The 18,490-nt window shown below is 36.6% G+C and overlaps 2 protein-coding genes across 2 annotated transcripts in view; one reads left to right on the top strand and one right to left on the bottom strand.

The window, feature by feature from the left end:
- LOC134800243 (uncharacterized) overlaps nucleotides 1-18,490 on the bottom strand; it is a 299,703-nt gene that overhangs the window by 238,694 nt on the left and 42,519 nt on the right. The window lies entirely within an intron of this gene.
- The window catches only part of LOC134800220 (alpha-tocopherol transfer protein-like), a 284,102-nt gene that overhangs the window by 96,515 nt on the left and 169,097 nt on the right, over nucleotides 1-18,490 (top strand). The window lies entirely within an intron of this gene.

The raw sequence follows: 18,490 nt of genomic DNA on the forward strand, positions 1-18,490 counted from the left end.
TGAAATTATCATGTCATCAACTTTGGCGTTTCAGTAATAACCGATACTTGTTATAAAAGGATAAATGAAGATACTTTAAAAAAAAATCGGCCAAGGGCATGTCAAGACATGCTCAGTGTAGGGTTCCGTAGTTACCATTCTGTCAGAATAAGCTAAACGGGGGCTATTAGTAAGTATCATGTACATTATAAGCATAAGGGAGTACCTACCTTCGCAGCGCTTTGTACGTCTTTTTACTAAGCAGAGAAGACTTTTTGCAATAATTCAAAAACGGCTAGGTCGATCATGCTCGCCATAAGTTTAATTGAAAGTACGCGTTAAGCTTTTATTTTATGATTTTTGTCATATTTTTTGGACCCATGATTCAAAAGTTAGAGGGGGGGGGGGGACACACATTTTTTAGGGTTCCGTACCTCAAAAGAAAGGAAAAAACGGAACCCTTATAGGATCACTCGTGCGTCTGTCTGTCTGTCTGACCCCCCCCCCTTATCTCTGAAACTAATGGTCCTAAAATTATGAAAAAAAATACACAACATAGTACTTTACCCTTATATGACAGGAAAACCTATTAGAAATGTGCAGTCAAGCATGAGTCGAACTTATGTACGGAACCCTGGGAACGCGAATCCGACTCGCACTTGACCGGTTTTTTTTCTTTCGGAGCGATTATTTCCGTAAATATTCACTTTATCAAAAGGTAAAACAAATAAACAAAGAAAACTCAATTACATTGACTTTAACGTCTCTGCATTTAATTGCAACATATTACGCTCACGGGAAACAATAACGAGTTTGGATAGGGTCAAGTGCGAACAATGATATTATCCTCCTAAGGCCCAAGTTCCTACCTATAGCACTTATTAAGTTTGAGGAAATTTAAATCATATTCAATTGGAACAGTCGCATTTGTTTTGTTTTGTTAAAATTTCAAACAAAACCAAAATCAACTCTATTCCCTGCACTAAAGGTTCAAATTTCAGTGGCAAATTCTGTATTTTTCATTTGTATGGCTGGCCTTAGGAGGTTATAAGACCCCGTGGGTTCAAATTCTTCTCGCACTCTCACTGAGCGAGATGGCTGTGCGTTTGAAATTCATTTTTTTTGTAAGTTAAAATACAAAGTAATGGATGAGTTCGATTAAAAATAATATTGCGCATATTTTTAAGGAAAGCTTTGCCATACCCTATTAGGGTCCATGAGATACCATTATTTTGTAACAACTTGTTTTTACCATGGTGCAAAAAACGATATTCTATTCTATTCTATTCAATTTTCATATTTTTAGCTATTGTGCAAAACTTGGTATAGATAAAATTCTTTCAACTGAGCTTGTTCACTTACCTGTACTAACAATGGCATTGTTCTATTACAATCCTATTATCTGCTTTTGTTCTCGTAGGCGCCAACCAATTTAGTTACAAAATAAGTTAGAAGTACATTGCATGTATATTGAATTCTAAACCTTATTTCTTGTTGAATGGGGTTAAAATGGTCTAAAAAGATAATATCATATTCAATCTTTTGGAAAGTCTCATGCACCTTAGCCACGACAGGTGTCGATGGTTGTTAAATGCAAAAAAAGTTGGGTTAGCCATTATTTAGTTAGTGTATTTTGTAGTCTATTGTTTAAAGAAATAGAGTCGTTAATCTATACTAACATTTCAAGGCGGTTATAATCTGCTTTTACTACGAGGGGATTATCCTAATTTATGGTTTACCACTCAATGGTATTGTATTCTTGAGACTCTTTGAGTAAACTAGCTCAGATCGCTTGATTCACACTATACTTACACATTTTTAACTTGCGTTGTAGACCTACATAACTAACTAACTAACTCTATAAAGAAATTTTTTCTATAAAGTCAATATCTGAAAATGGGGACTACGCTAGTATGGAGCAGCGGTCGTCCACCTAAGTATAATAAATAAATGATTATGATTATTATCGTGTACACACTTAACAGGTATTTGTATCTACGAGGAAAATAGCAAGAGATCACGATGTTACATGTTACATAGTACATATGTCAACAGTGGCAAGGTTTTGCCACGGATTAAGTAATACTTTATAGTCTTTATAGACATGCCATTTTAAAATTTTAATGTTTTGAAAAGATGTGTCCCGCCGAGTTTGTTGCCGGTCCCATATTGGGATACCCTCCTCCAATTGAGGGGGGATATAAATCTTCTCGGGGCAGAGGTGTACGGTTGGAGCGGGTAAAGGTTTATTTGACGTTCATAAGCGCATTGTAATATGCCTACTTGAATAAACTATTTTTTATCTTTATCTTTATCTTTAAAACAATAATCTTACATTATTAATGTGCCTCGTAATTTTGTCATTATATTGAGAAAATATTGTATATTTTTTTAATTACTTATCCTATTTGAGTGTATTCCTGCTGGGCAAAGGCATCTACCCTGGTTCTGCATAACTCCCGATTTTCTGCTTCCTCCGGCCAGTCGTATAGGAAGGTTTCAAAATCGTCTCGCCATCTCCTCCTGGGTACCACGCTCAAGAAAATTATTATTATAAAAAATAAGGAATTTCAAGTATTTAGCAAAAAAAAAACAAATAAATCTAAAACATTTTTTCCATACGCAGAATAAATATGCGTGAAAATAATAACCCTGAAAAATTGGGTAAATAAGAGACAAAGCTGTGAGTTTTTATCACAAAATACAATGTAAAAGATTGACTGAATGATGTCATAAATAGTTAGAAGTATTAAATTCAGAAATATACTTTATTTTTATTTTTTATTAGCCTATGTGTGTGTCCCACTGCTGGGCAAAGGCCTCCCCTCTTCCTTTCCAGTCCTCCCTGTGCTGAGCAAGATCCCGCCAATCCCGCTCCAATACAAATTATTTGCTCTTCCAAAAATATAAGTATTCTAATATATAATCTGCCATTAAATACAGTTTTCCAAGTCTGCTAACATTAAATAAATAAATAAATAAATATTATAGGACATTATACGTTTAACACGTCACATGTTTTACGTTTAATAAGTTATAGCGTAAATTATTTATTTTTGTTATACTTAGTACCTATATTCTAAGATATTATCACTCACTAAAAACAGCTTTACGTATCTTCCAGTCAGCTAGCCATGCATACGCTCTGGTATATTCAAGCGGCCGTTAGCGGCCACTAGAGCTCAAAGTGGTCACGTTTTTTAATTTGTAGTCTATAGTACATTTAGGTAAGTGATTACTTTTTTTTCGAACTTCAATTATCTTCAAGTGTAACGTCATTATCGCTAACGTTGGCCACTTTTTAAAAAAAAATACGATTTTCTCAAAAAAATTAAGCAAAGCGTAAGGCAAACGCCATTGTCTCATTGTACATCTGTGTTTTTTTTAAATAGTGAGTGGTGTATCTTTTGTATTACGTCATCTGTAACTTTGTATTAGTGATTCGATGCTTATTCCACACTTCGAAGGAAATGCGCAATATGTTGGTAAACTCTAAAAATATGTAGACAATTCTGAGTCTTAATCCCCTAGACATAAGATACATTTTGAAACTTATTTGTTCAGCCGGTGTTTAGTGTTTGACTCGGAAATAATTTTCTGCTAAACATTTGTTTAAACAATACTGTGATACACGTAAGATTTAGCATACATTATAGGTACTTACATGATTTTGATTCGTGTCAAATTAAGTGGTCACATGTGATGATCTGGGAACTTATCATGATCACACGTAAAATTTTATTAATTGTATAATGCATATAAAATTAAGTAGTACGAATTCAGGGCCTGATGGTCTCAGAGTCTAATACATTTTCTACCATTTCTACCAATTTCGGTTTACTCAAGGATGACTCACGCTAGAAAAGTCCGGGTCCGGGCGCAGGCGTTACACTTCAGTTTTCTATAGAAAGCATTAAGTACGTGATCACCGATCACAGATCATTTAAAGGGAACGATTACAAAACTATCCAATGTGGCATATAGTCAGCCAGGCGGCTACCACAGTCGTAAACATAGCCTACAGATGTGCAAGTTGCGGAAAGTTTCCATAAAATTCTATAAATTCTCGGAAATTTCATAAAAATTTCACTAGGAAAAATGGGAAATTTAAGTTTAAAATTGGAAAGTTTCAATTCTCATACAAAAATGTAAGAAAATTTCCGAATTTTGCCTACGTTAAATTTCCGAAACATTTCGCAATTTTGGAAAGTTCCTTAGGCACATCAGTAACATAGCCAATGGCTATTTGACTACTAGTCAAATCAGTTTCTTTTTTCTAACTATCAAAACGATTTTGCTACTATGGAATTCATATGAAACACTAGCATGTGACGTCACAACCAGTTTCCTACTCTTTATAGTTTTATACGGGTTTTAAAACAGAAATTGTGTCTAAAAATAGCTGCTGTCTATACGTTTCTGGTTCTTTATTTCATGCATGGTGTAAATTTAAAATAATTTATTTTAAATACAGTCAAATAACCTATTGTCTGATCCGTTGTGACGTGTGTAGGCTAGAGATACAATATTTTTTGAGAGATGTGGATAAAATCGTTTTTAATAGATTCTTGTATTTTATGCAGTGAACGGAAATAAAACTGCATTTTATGTGTCCCTAGGAGCCTAGTTTGTATGTTTGTACCTATTTTACCTATGTAAAAATTTTATTGTACCTATACTTAAGACAGGTTAAAATGTAAAATAAATACAAAATGCCATTTCGTGGCACTTTAATACTATTTTGTGTTTTCTCTTTTTATTATGTATTGTCTCGATTGTTTGTGCTTACGAATAAATACTATTCTATTCTATTCTATTCTAAAATTTATGGACCTACAAAGGCGAACTAATACAAAGTAGAATAGTAAATATTTAAGTACCTAATATGTATATAATTTTCACACTTGGCTTGTAAAGATTGTTTTTATTCATAAGCATACAGGCTAATATCTGGAATTATTCTTTATTTCTATCAAGTCTTGCGAGCCAAGGAACCCTCCGGCTTCGAATGAACTCACCGATATTTCCTCTCGCGATTATTTGTACATATATGGGATTCTCCAAGAGGAGCCTGCAGGTTTTTAAGTGGTCGGTAACGGTAACAGTGGTATCACGTCTACTGTTATACTCAGGTTACCTGTGTACATTACGTAACCGCTTATAATAGTTATAATCAAGCCCCATAGATAACATGTCAATCGCTACGTAGCGAATAGGGAATGCTCCCGGTACTGAGTTTGTATGGCGAGAACCGGGTATTCCCGGTTCCGATACTGTATTTGTATAGAAAACCAGTACCGGGAGCACTCCTTAGTAGCGGATGAAAAGCAACTGTCATTGTCACACTAATATGGAAGAGTGATAGACACAAAGCGACTCGAAGGCGAAGCGCAAGCGATCGTCACCTTGGCTAGGCCGCCAGGCCTGCCGCGCTCGTTGCCACTGATTTGGATAAAATTACGCAAATATATTACTAGCTCTTACTCTGTCGTAATCTTAATATAGATATACAACGGTACGCCGTTGCTTGTATATTTGATACTTTTAACCTATAAAATCTGTTTCCTATCTGACGATCTGTTTTCTATGTATATGTCGCAGTCAAAAGTGTGAACTGTTCAAAAGAACTTTTAACCGACAAAAACAGGCAAAACTGCTTTTGACTGACATGTTGGTCAAAAGTAGTTTTACCTGAAAATCATTGGTTAATAGTAATTGTGACTGTTACTATCAGTCAAAACTGTTCCCAGAGATAGGTAGGTTAGAGTTATTTTTTTTTGCTACGCCCAAAAAACGAAACTGTTCCCAGAGATAGGTAGGTTAGGGTTTTTTTTTTTGCTACGCCCTAAAAACGAAACTGCTGCCAGAAATAGGTATGATTTTCAGGTAAAACTACTTTTGACCAACATGCTCAGTCAAAAGCAGTTTTGCCTGTTTTTGTCGGTTAAAAGTTCTTTTGATCAGTTCACACTTTTGACTGCAACATATATAAGTATGTATTTATCTATATACGTATGTATATCGTCGCCTAGTACCCATAGTACAAGCTTTGCTTAGTTTAAGGCTAACTCGATCTGTGAAAGACTGTCCCCAAGTATTTATTTATTTAAAATTAGGAAGTTTTTAGTATTTTCGCTTGGAAATTTCCACCATGCTAATTACCCTGACTGGCCTTACTTTCTCATATATGTAAAGTTGTAACAAATTGATCCAGTTTTTGCAAGTAGTTAATTTTTACAGGTCAATGTCATTATCGTCAATGACTAATTTGTAATTGCCCAACACGGCCCAGCATCCTTTTAGTTCAACGATTACATCATTTGAAAGGAAGGTTATTACAATAAATTCTGTAACTACAAAAATAAATAACTTTTATTTATTTTTATGTTTTCCGAATGTCTTATGAGAAGATTTTTATAGAGTGCCGTTTCTCAGCTTTCGCACAACTAAAGGACGACTCAGGCTAGACCGGGCCGGGGCCGGGCCGGCGCTTCCGGTGCTTCGTTTTCTATGGAAAGCACCACGTGATCACCGAACAGCTGTCATAGTAAATGACGCGTCGGACGCATCGGCCCGGCCACGGCCCGGGCTTGCGTAAGTCATCCTTTATTATTAAATTTTATGTATTTAAACTTTAGTACACAAACACAGGAAAAATGTACAAATGACGAAAAAACTGGTAACTGGCTATGAGATGATGATGAACGTAAAAACCTACAACCATTTTTAGGGTTCCGTACCCAAAAGGTAAAACGGGACCCTATTACCAAAAAGAATAGATAGTATAGAGGGGTCCTGTCATTGTAAATTTTGTAGTCACTGTAAATTTACTGCCATCTATCGACACACGACTAAAACTCAAAATGAAAACGTATAAAGTTATCAAAAAATGTATATATATGGATAAATGATTTTATTATTTTTATATCATTTTGATCCCTGTTCATTCACTGATATCTATGTGTTAAAATTGTTAAATATGAAACGGTGTCGTCACGCCATCTAGCCGAGGATAGGCTAAAGGTGTGTGCGCCATCTATTCGAGAATGACTTTTGCTTGAATTCCGAGGCACGTTTTTTCCTTAGACTTTATTCGTCTTATACGAAGTTACATATGTCTTTGCTATTACTAAGACTTCGCTGTCCGTCCGTCCGTCCGTCCGTCCATCCGTCCGTCCGTCCGTCCGTCCGTCCGTCCGTCCGTCCGTCCGTCCGTCCGTCCGTCCGTCCGTCCGTCCGTCTGTCTGTCACCAGGCTGTATCTCACGAACCGTGATAGCTAGACAGTTGAAATTTTCACAGATGATGTATTTCTGTTGCCGCTATAACAACAAATACTAAAAACAGAATAAAATAAAGATTTAAATGGGGCTCCCATACAACAAACGTGATTTTGACCAAAGTTAAGCAACGTCGGGCGTGGTCAGTACTTGGATGGGTGACCGTTTTTTTTTCTGCATTTTTTTCCGTTTTTTTTTTAATTATGGTACGGAACCCTTCGTGCGCGAGTCCGACTCGCACTTGCCCGGTTTTTAATATTTAGTATATTTTAGTATAATTGTCAAGTTTTTTTTTTTTCAAAGTTTAGTACCTACTCTTATCAGTTATCATACCTATTTTAAGTAATATGTAGTTATAATATAAGTAGTGATGTGAGTCTATTAGCTCTTCGCTCTTAAGGCGACGGTAGCGGTGGGTAAAATTTCAGATTCTGTCAATTTACCCCATTTCACACACAAGCGCACTTCACGCACACTACCTCACTTTACTGGGACAGGTCAGTGACCCATCATGTTTTTTTAAGATTGGACTTTTAGTTTAGTATTGACCACTAGCCTCCTTTGAGGGTATTTAAAGATGAAAGAGAAACAGTGCATTTAATCTTGCTTTCCTTGTCTATTCATGTCACACGTGACGTACCTATTTAATTCATTTGATTGTTGACTGTTTTACTACCTAATATTGCTTTGTCGAGATACGCGTTTTGTACAATTAAAGCGAATAAAACAAGATGTCATTAAGTCAGATGTAAAATGTTATTTACTACTCTATACGGTTATTCATAAGGTGCAAAATCCATTCAATAGGAATTTAAATAAATAAAGTTTCAGCAGGGTGGCAATTCCATTTTGGCGGATAAAGCGAAACAGAATAGTTCTATCGAACCTGCTTACAAATTTTCACGAGAATCAGTTGAGAAATGTGATCTGCAAAGGAGAACATACAAAAGCATTTTTGCCCAAGCTGAAACGGAGACCTTTGCTAACGCTCGGCCAATGATGGTTTAGGTACACCTATAAAAAATGGTTGTCCCTGCTGTAATTTTAATATCTTTATATTTCAACCGGTATAGTTTTACCTTCAAAAATAATCGGTATCGCTAAACAATAGCGGTACTAATACTTATACTTTCACGAAATCGGTATCTGCATAACTTGATTGTTAGTAAACTAACCTGGAAAATAATCTCAAAATCACCGAAACATTTATGTACAGTCACCTGCAATAATATGTTACGTCATTAGCGCCAACTTTGCCTCCAGGGAAACTTTGCCCAAAACGACAATTTTAAACAAATTCGTTAATGTAGAAAAATTGATAATAGTTATGGCCACCCTGTTTTTAGTAGAAAATAGGTTATATTTCTGACAAAGTATATACCAAACTTGTGCATAACTTGACTTGGGAATTTTGAGCGATTTGTCTAATATAGGGTATATTTCGGCGGGCAAAAAATTTATAAATAATGAATGCAAGTAGAAAAAATTGAGAACCCTTTGACAAATATTTCCGGGTTTGAGTTATAACACATGAAGCATAGATTATGTCTATTGAGATTTAAACTAAAAAGGCCTAAATACACAAAAGTTTTAGCGGTGGGCAAAGTAATCCGGTAATTTGGCATCTATACCAACATTGCCCACCACCAAAAACGGATTAGGGTTGTCACTTTCATCTAATTTACCCAACTTCGCAAGTAAAAGAAGGTTATGTTTGTACACTAAAATAAGTTTACAAATATATACTGTATTTAATTTAACTTATTATCCTTTATTTAGATATTTTATCCCGTTAACGAATGAAAAACACAACAAAAATCATATTTTTGGCCATTAAACTATTGTAACAGATTTTCTCAAAAGTGACAACCCTAGCCTTTGTAAAATGCTTAGGCGAGCCTTATTTGGAAATGGGCAAAAACGGGTAGGCAACATTGCCCAGCAAATTTATTTAAAAGTTTTTACACTTATCGCTAAGTTATTAAATGGGAATGGTAGGATTGCCCAAAACCTTTAAGTGATCCTTAGACATCATCATCATACGAGCTGTACTTGAATACCAAATTGACGTGGGCAATGTTGGCGAAAACCCCGGATATCTTTGCCCGCCCTCTAAAACGCAAAAAAATGGGTAAAAACACTATAAAAAAAAATTTTCTTCAAATAAACTGATGCGTTTGATCACAGTGGACGTGCTGAGCAAAAAAAGTCATATGATGTGATTTTTTTTGAGAAATTCGTGTTTTAAAAAAAAAGGGGGCAAAGTTGGTGATACGGTACCTAGTCTTCGAACGCCGCAAAAATATGTGACATGCTCTTATGGTTCTACAAATAAGATCGTGTCAGATATTTTTGCGGCCTTCGTTGTGTAACATAAATTGCAGGTGACTGTACATTTGGAATAATTATTTTATTTAGTTTCAACGAAAGTTTCAAGTTTAGTACGAAAATACTTCAGATATGCAATATGCACAAAATGTAGACCTAATCGAAATAAAACATTGCTTTTTATAGTAAATTTATAAAACATTCGATACATAGGTATACATAACAATAACCAGGCCACAGCGCTATTTGCCTGTAAGCTTCATCTCGGTCTCCAAAGCCGCAAAAACTCGCTAGTACTTAGTGCTGGTCTAGCCGTTATTTTTTCTTGAAGATTTTCAGAGAACAGCACGTACACGCATTATACATATAGACGGAACGAACGGCATAATCATAATAATTTATTCGTCGCAATCCATGGTATTACAGATCTAGGTACAAGACTTTCAGGTATTACTTATACGAATTACATAACTCTTCCTGTTAATAGGCAATATCTTAAGATAAAAGTTCTATAATATAAATAATACAAGATTACAATTTTCATCAAAATTCATTGACGTACAGAAGTCAAATACGTTTTTAAAATGACGCAAAATGATACCAGCATAATAAAAATTTATCCCAATCAGTAAAGATGAGTCTTTAAACTTTTTTCATTTTAAGCGAGTTTTGAAGGAACATAATACTTAAATTCGACTGTAATCGTATTGTTTTAAGATAGTTTACTGAGGTTTTCAACCATTATGACCCGTAAATAAGAGCAAATCAAATTTAAATGAGACGCGAGCTGATATTTATGTACCCTATTTTTTTAAATACAATTTATCTACTGGTATGCTTTCTCGTGTGCGTATATGACTTAATGTCAATATAATTGTCAAAAGCAAGAAAATCAAGCTGTCATTTTCATTTGAAGAAGTACACGTGTGCTCCGGTGTAGCCCCAACGGGCATCTGACTTGAAGAAGAATTTTAAGTGATGTCTTCAATGTATGGAAATTGTTCGAAAGTTTACATTTGAGATTGAATTTCTGTGTTGTCTTTGTGAGTAAAAATATAAATCGATAATAAATTGGTAGCTGAATTATCTAGCTTTCAAAATCATACAGTAATTCAATTACTGTCAAAGACAAAATTGTTTTGCTTCAGTCTCAAACGGAACTCCATATTTTGATTTTTTGATACATTTAGAGTCGATTTGTAGAGAATAACAGCAAATTAAAAATATAATGGCATGAAGAGTCGGTACGCGGTTTCTTCGTGAACAAATTTACGTGTAATTTAATGCAATTATTAAACATTTATTGAACAAATTATGGTTACAAAGTGAGGTCTAAATCGAAAACGTCATATACCGGCCCCTTAACCCTTTTTGTGGTATAGTGACTACTTAGCGACACCAGGCGTGGCTCACTCCGCGATTTCATTGCTTTGCTACAGGTAGCTAAAAGTACATCCGTTCCACACCAATTTTGGGGAAAGCCATAAGCCGCGCGTGGCGCTGTCGCCACCTAGCGGCCATATCTGTGCTGATCGTAACAGACGCGTTTTGTTAGAGAGTGAGTCTTCTGTACCTAGTACTATTATTTATTCTGTGGCGACACTTACACCATTCCACTAACCCGGGACAACCGCTTAAACCTGGAGTTGCCATGGTTATCAGTACAATATGACACTGGGTTTAACCGCTTAATCCCGGGTTAGTGGGACCATGCAAGTGGGCTTTAGATATTATACGGCAATAAATTACCTATAAAGGTAAAGTCATATTTTTGTATTTTTTTCCTTTGAAGAATTTTTAGGACTTTAAAGAGACGATGAGGCTTGAATAGGCCGTTACAAGGTTAAATCTTTGAACCAATTTAGATGATAACTGGTATATTCTGACTCCCGGGAAAAATCATAGTAATACGATAGTTTTTATCACGGCGGGGATAATAAATTAAGGATGACTCACGTTAGATTGGGCCGTGTCCGGGCCGGAGCTTTCCATAGAAAACGATGCGCCGGAAGCTCCGGCCCGGACACGGCCCGGTCTAACGTGAGTCATCTTTTAACCACTCTATGCAGACCAAGTCGCAGGCAGAAGCTAGTTTTATATTTCTTTTATTTTCGAAATGCTTTATAACTTTTGATATCAAGTTATCAACGCGCGATGTTACTTTACTTGCTGCCTATTTAAAAAAACAGTCATAAAACCGCTAAATTACGCAAAGAAGCTTACCAGCTTTTGTTCAAAGTTCAGATAGCGTCGATAAAATAAGCAAAATACACAAATTCTCAACCCTTTTATTTCGCAAGAATTGTTACAAGAACCTTTGTTCCGAGGCATTATCTTAATTAGCAAAAGGTGTAAATTCAAGGAACGGGTCCCTCGGAAAAAGTTAAAATGTTAAACATTATGATTATGGGTTCGTGGATGGGACAATTGTATCTCCGCTTGTAAAGGTATCAGTGTAAAGGGGGGATTCAGAAGATTGTTTTTATACTTACGGCACATTAAAATTTGTGTACAATAAACTAATTATTCCTCTGAAAAGAAGGTCGTATCACTATGAGGGCGATTCGAACTTTATATTATAATCTTTAAACGGTTATATAGGGAAGATGACACATGTTGAATTTTATAACAAAATCTAGTAAAATAGATAGGTAGCAAATGAGCAATTTATCACAATAATGTGGATATTAAAATAATATATGAAAATAATACAAAAATACATGACCTGAAAGTTTCAAAATATAAGTTTTTTCGTTAACTTCCAAAAATGGAAATAAGTAAGGATACCATTCGATTCCTTACATTTTATCCAAAAAAAGATTGTATGGCAACTATATACATAAACGCAATATTTCACCGACAAAAAGACGACAAAAACGCAATTTTCTTATTTTGTCCATACTTCAAGATGGACTCTCAGTGACCTTGACGTCACGGTCACTTATCGTTTTGTTAAGAGCGTTTTGCGAGTGAAGTACGACTGTCGGAGTTTGACTATCATTTCTGACTTTTGTATTGCTTTAATGCAATGGGTCCCATATAGACGTTTGATCCTAAAAACAAACCTGATCGATTGATACCATAAATGAAAATTTGTCATCTAGCCTATTATATCTATCTATAACCGTTTCAAGATTATAAAGAATGAGCTGTCAGCTGTCAACGGTGACCGTTCTGATTCTGAATATGCCTCCTTGTCATTATGTCCGCTTGTTTAAGTTTCACTGTGTCGTAATTTTTATAACCATATTGTTCATATTATATCCTGTGTGGCTACCACCAGTTTGACACTGACATAAACGCTATTGAGAATGTAACTTACTTTCTATACATCTCGCTCGTACTCGCATATTAGTGCGAGCGAGATGTATAGAAAATAAATTACGTAGACGTTAGCGTATAGGTCAGTTTTGACAATGTCAGTGACTCATGGTCCGTGTACTGGGTACTGGCAGGCCTCCGTCACACGCTCAAGGCCACGCGCTATATGCCTACCGCTCGGCGTATCGTCGACGATACAACCGACAGAGGGCCGCCGAACGCCCGCCTCAGCGCTCGCACCGCATTGCACCGCGCGTTTCCCGCGCTTATGCTTCGAAATGCCGAAACCACGTAATTATTGTGCAGTAGATGGGTGAAAAAGTCAAAAAAACAAAGGAACAAGCCTATAATAAAAATTCATCTTTTTATGGCGGGCTAAAGGTCCCACCTGAAAGTTTAATAATTATATTGAAGGGTTAGAAAAAGTAGTTTTAAATAACTTTGACGACGTAATAATTAATCGGCCAGGCTCCAATTTCACCACGGTGACAGGTGCGACAATTGTAAAAACATCACTGTTGCTGACGTCACAGGCATCCATGGGCTACGGTTACCGCTTACCATCGGGCGGGCCGTATTCCTGTTTGCCACCATCATTGTTTTATTAAAAAAAAAACTTTATAATATCGGAAAAAAACAGATATTTCTCTTTCTAAGTTTATGACAATTGTCACAAGAAACACTACAATTGTCACGAAATTCCGACATATAACTCATTACCTGTCAAGAATTACCTACAATTCTTCTAAATCTTGACAATTGTCAGAAACTTCGCAAAAGAAATATCTGTTTTTTTCCGATATAATAAAGTTTTTTTTAAATAATACAATGATGGTGGCAAACAGGAATACGGCCCGCCCGATGGTAAGTGGTAACCGTAGCCCATGGATGCCTGTGACGTCAGTAACAGTGATTTTACAATTGTCGCACCTGTCACCGTGGTGAAATTGGGGCCTGGTAGCACCGTATTACAACTTTTAAAAACCGTTGATTGTCCGTTGCTTTGCTCCTGAATATTTATTAAAATTATTTACGCGATTTAGGATATTTTCAACTACTTATTAAATTTTAATAACAGAGAATTCCGAGAAGTGAAAAAATTATAAATCATTATATTAAAACTAAAACATATTTGATTCGCAACATTCGTTTTATTACAATAATCATCATAGGTAGGGTAGCTACCCTAGTAGCATTTTCGTTGGGGCCCACGGTGCCAACGGTAGGGAAAACGTTGGGATGAGGTTCGTTCCGTAGCCAACATTAATTTTGTATTGGCCCACCATCGCATTTACCAACATTCGCTGTGGCACAGATGCCCAACAATGGGCCTTTGTGTATTTTGGTACCGTTGGCTAAACAACGATAATATTCGTTGGCCCAATGATGACATATATCGCATTTACCAACATTGGCAGTGGCAGTGATGCCCAACAATGGGCCTTTGTGTATTTTGCTACCGTTCGCTAAACAACGATAACATTCGTTGGCCCAATGGTGACGAATACTGCATTTACCAACATTGGCTGTGGCACGGATGCCCAACAATGGGCATTTGTGTATTTTGGTAACGTTGGCTAGTCAAGGAAATCATCAGATGGCCCAATGATGACAAATATCGCATTTACCAACATTGGCTGTGGCACTGATACCCAACAATGGGCCTTTGTTTATTTTGGTAACGTTGGCTAATCGACGATATCATCCGATGGCCCAATGACGATAAATATCGCATTTACCAACATTGGCTGTAGCATTGAGGCCTAACAATGGGCCTTTGTGTATTTTGCTACCGTTCGCTAAACAACGATAACATTCGTTGGCCCAATGGTGACGAATACCGCACTTACCAACATTGGCTGTGGCACTGATGCCCAACAATGGGCCTTTGTTTATTTTGGTAACGTTGGCTAATCAACGATATCATCCGATGGCCCAATGACGACAAATATCACATTAACCAACATTGGCTGTAGCATTGATGCCCAACAACGGGCCTTTGTTTATTTTGGTAACGTTGGCTAATCAACGATATCATCCGATGGCCCAATGACGACAAATATCGCATTTACCAACATTGACTGTAGCATTGATGCCCTACAATGGGCCTTTGTGTATTTTGGTAACGTTGGCTAATCAACGATATCATCCGATGGCCCAATGATGACAAATATCGCATTTACCAACACAGACTGTGGCACTGATGCCCAACAATGGGCCTTTGTTTATTTTGGTAACGTTGGCTAATCAACGATATCATACGATGGCCCAATGACGACAAATATCGAACTTACCAACATTGGCTGTAGCATTGAGGCCTAACATTGGGCCTTTGTGTATTTTGCTACCGTTCGCTAAACAACGATAACATTCGTTGGCCCAATGGTGACGAATACCGCATTTACCAACATTGGTTGTGGCACGGATGCCCAACAATGGGCCTTTGTGTATTTTGGTAACGTTGGCTAGTCAAAGATATCATCCGATGGCCCAATGATGACAAATATCGTATTTACCAACATTGGCTGTGGCCTGACCCCTAACAATGGGCCTTTGTGTATTTTGGTACCGGTGGCTAAACAACGATAACATTCGTTGGCCCAGTGAGCACAAATATCGCATTTACCAACATTGGCTGTGGTACTGATGCCCAACAATTCCAGTTGAGTTTGCTTGTGGCGTCACTAGATGGCGTTACTGTCTCCAAACATCGAAGTTATAGTTATTTTCTCCATTATTCCGGATATAATCATAATATTTTTTTAAAGTAACTTATAAATCTAATAGCTATAACTATAAAATTTATACATAAATTTAAAAAAATGTATATTACCAACATTTTCTCAATTTAAATCTCAAAAAACATAAATCTCGCTTACGAAGTTTCGAAGTGCGGTTAGTATATATACAAATTAGAGTGTATAGTAAGTGTACTTGCTTCGGCAGTACATATACTAAAATTGGAACGATACAGAGAAGATTAACAACAACTGCTGCCTAGCCTAGGGCCTTCATGTGGATACAACCAATGCCTACCGTAGTGTAATTGTAATATTTATCAACAAAGGCCCAACGTCGTATTACACAACCACTTACTTAACGTAGGGTAACTGTAGGATTCGTAAACAAAAGCCCATTACATAATTAGACTGTAGGCACACTATAAATTACACAACTATTTACCTACGGTAGTATTGTAAGAATCCTACACAAGGCCCAACGTTAAAGTTACAATGTTGGCCCTTTGTGGGACAAGCTGTGTTGGGCCTTCAACCTGGTGCACGACTACCTACCGACCTACCTGACTTGCCGTTGGGTAATTGTTGAATTTGCAAACAGAAGCACAACGAAAAAATTGCCCTTTTTTATTTTTTTGCAGTTGGCCCTACAGCAAGCCATACGGCCAAATGTAACAATTAACCAACCATCAAACAAATGTGTATAGGCCCAACCACGGCCCAACCAAAACCACCACCGTTGAATAATTGTATGATTTATTTAAATAGGCCCAACGAAAAAATTACTCTAATGGCCCTCTGTTGGGAATCTTCGGGAGGGCCTTTGTCGAGGGCCCTCCAGCAAATCGTACGGCCAAATGTAACAATTAACCAACCATCAAACAAATGTGTATAGGCCCAACCACGGCCCAACCAAAACCACCACCGTTGAATAATTGTATGATTTATTTAAATAGGCCCAACGAAAAAATTACTCTTATGGCCCTCTGTTGGGAATCTTCGGGAGGGCCTTTGTCGAGGGCCCTCCAGCAAATCGTACGGCCAAATATAACGGTTGCCCAACTAATACGTAAACAAAGGCCCAACAAAATCCCTACAAGAAAATGCTATTAGGGTACAACCCTAGCGCATTCTTACGATGACGCGTTGGCACGTGACTCGAACGGCGGGCAACACAGTCTCGACTCTTTGTGCGCGTAATTATGGTACATTTCTTCTTGTCCTGAGCAGCAGGTATTATTATTAAGGTTCTGTAGGCTATTATAGCGTAGGTATTTTTGCTTTTGTTTGGGAATGAAGTATCTGTTACGTAGTAACTATTTATTAATCTGTGGTACTGGTAATTTCCATAAAATGACCATTAATTATGCGAGTCTGGTCGAGGTGTATAAATTTAATGTTTTGAAATGCGTCATTGTGTACCCATAATTACTTATAGTAAAATCATTACTATCACTAGTTTACCTAAGTATGAAAATGATAGATGGGCCATTTTATAAAGTTCCATACATTTTTCGTTCCTTCTATTCCGTTACCGTCATACAAAGTCTATGAAAATTTAACGGAACGGAAATAAAAATAAAGGGACTCTTTTTTCGCCTATTAGGATCGATAGAGCTCGTGATTCTAAGTAGAAATATCATAAAAATTATCAAATTAATAAAAAAAAGCGGCCAAGTGCGAGTCGGACTCGCCCATGAAGGGTTCCGTAGCAGCAAGTAACAAAATAAAATTGCGGTTTACGACTTATGACGTATTAAAAAAAAAACTACTTACTAGATCTCGTTTAAACCAATTTTCGGTGGAAGTTTGCATGGTAATGTGCATCATATATTTTTTTTAGTATTATCATTCTCTTATTTTAGAAGTTACAGGGGCCGGACACACATTTTACCACTTTGGAAGTGTCTCTCGCGCAAACTATTCAGTTTAGATAAAAAAATATTAGAAACCTCGATATCATTTTTGAAGACCTATCCATATACATAACTATACTGTTGAAGTAAGTTTCAACAGTATAGTTCTTATAGTTTCGGAAAAAAGTGGATGTGACATACGGACGGACAGACAGACAGACACAGACAGACAGACAGACACAGACAGACAGACAGACAGACAGACAGACATGACGAATCCATAAGGGTTCCGTTTTTTGCCATTTGGCTACGGAACCCTAAAAAGTGTAGCGTAAAACTTTAAATAAAATGGCCCTTTGGCCTAGATAATTAAAGAAATGAACATAATACTCTAATGCCTTAACTTAATTAGAGTATTATGTTCGTTGTGTAATTTTTAATATAAATATACCTACGGTGCGATTCGGGAAATTAATTAGAGATTCACTAGATATGAAATAGTAAAGATATATTATGTGACGTTCCAGGGCAAAAGGTACCTTTGCCCCGGCTGAATATTGGAGCAGCGTTAATAATAGCGTAAGCGCCAGCCGCCATAAGGTACTTTTTGTCGTGGAACGTCACATATCTTTACTATTTCATATCTAGTGAATCTCTAATTCATTTCCCGAATCGCGCCGCTACTCATATTATTAACGCCTGATCAATGTCACCAATACCGGTAAGCTGGGTAGTACAACTTTTGCTATCGACAAATAACTAGGAGATTTTAATCGAACTGTAAACTAGTTTGTAATATTCAATGGAAACGGGTCAATTTCAATGGAAATTAAATTGAAAGAGACCTGCTTGTATTAGTCTTCAGTGTAATAAATTGTAGTTTAGAAAACGTTGTGTTATTCTAGCAAATCAATAAAAGCTGTAAGTAATTTGAATATCAAGCAGCAAGAAGAAAATAAAAGAATATCAATAAGTTCTTAAATCGATTT

Source organism: Cydia splendana, chromosome 19 (genome assembly GCF_910591565.1).
Source record: "Cydia splendana chromosome 19, ilCydSple1.2, whole genome shotgun sequence".
In the NCBI taxonomy this organism is placed as follows: Eukaryota; Metazoa; Arthropoda; class Insecta; order Lepidoptera; family Tortricidae; genus Cydia; species Cydia splendana.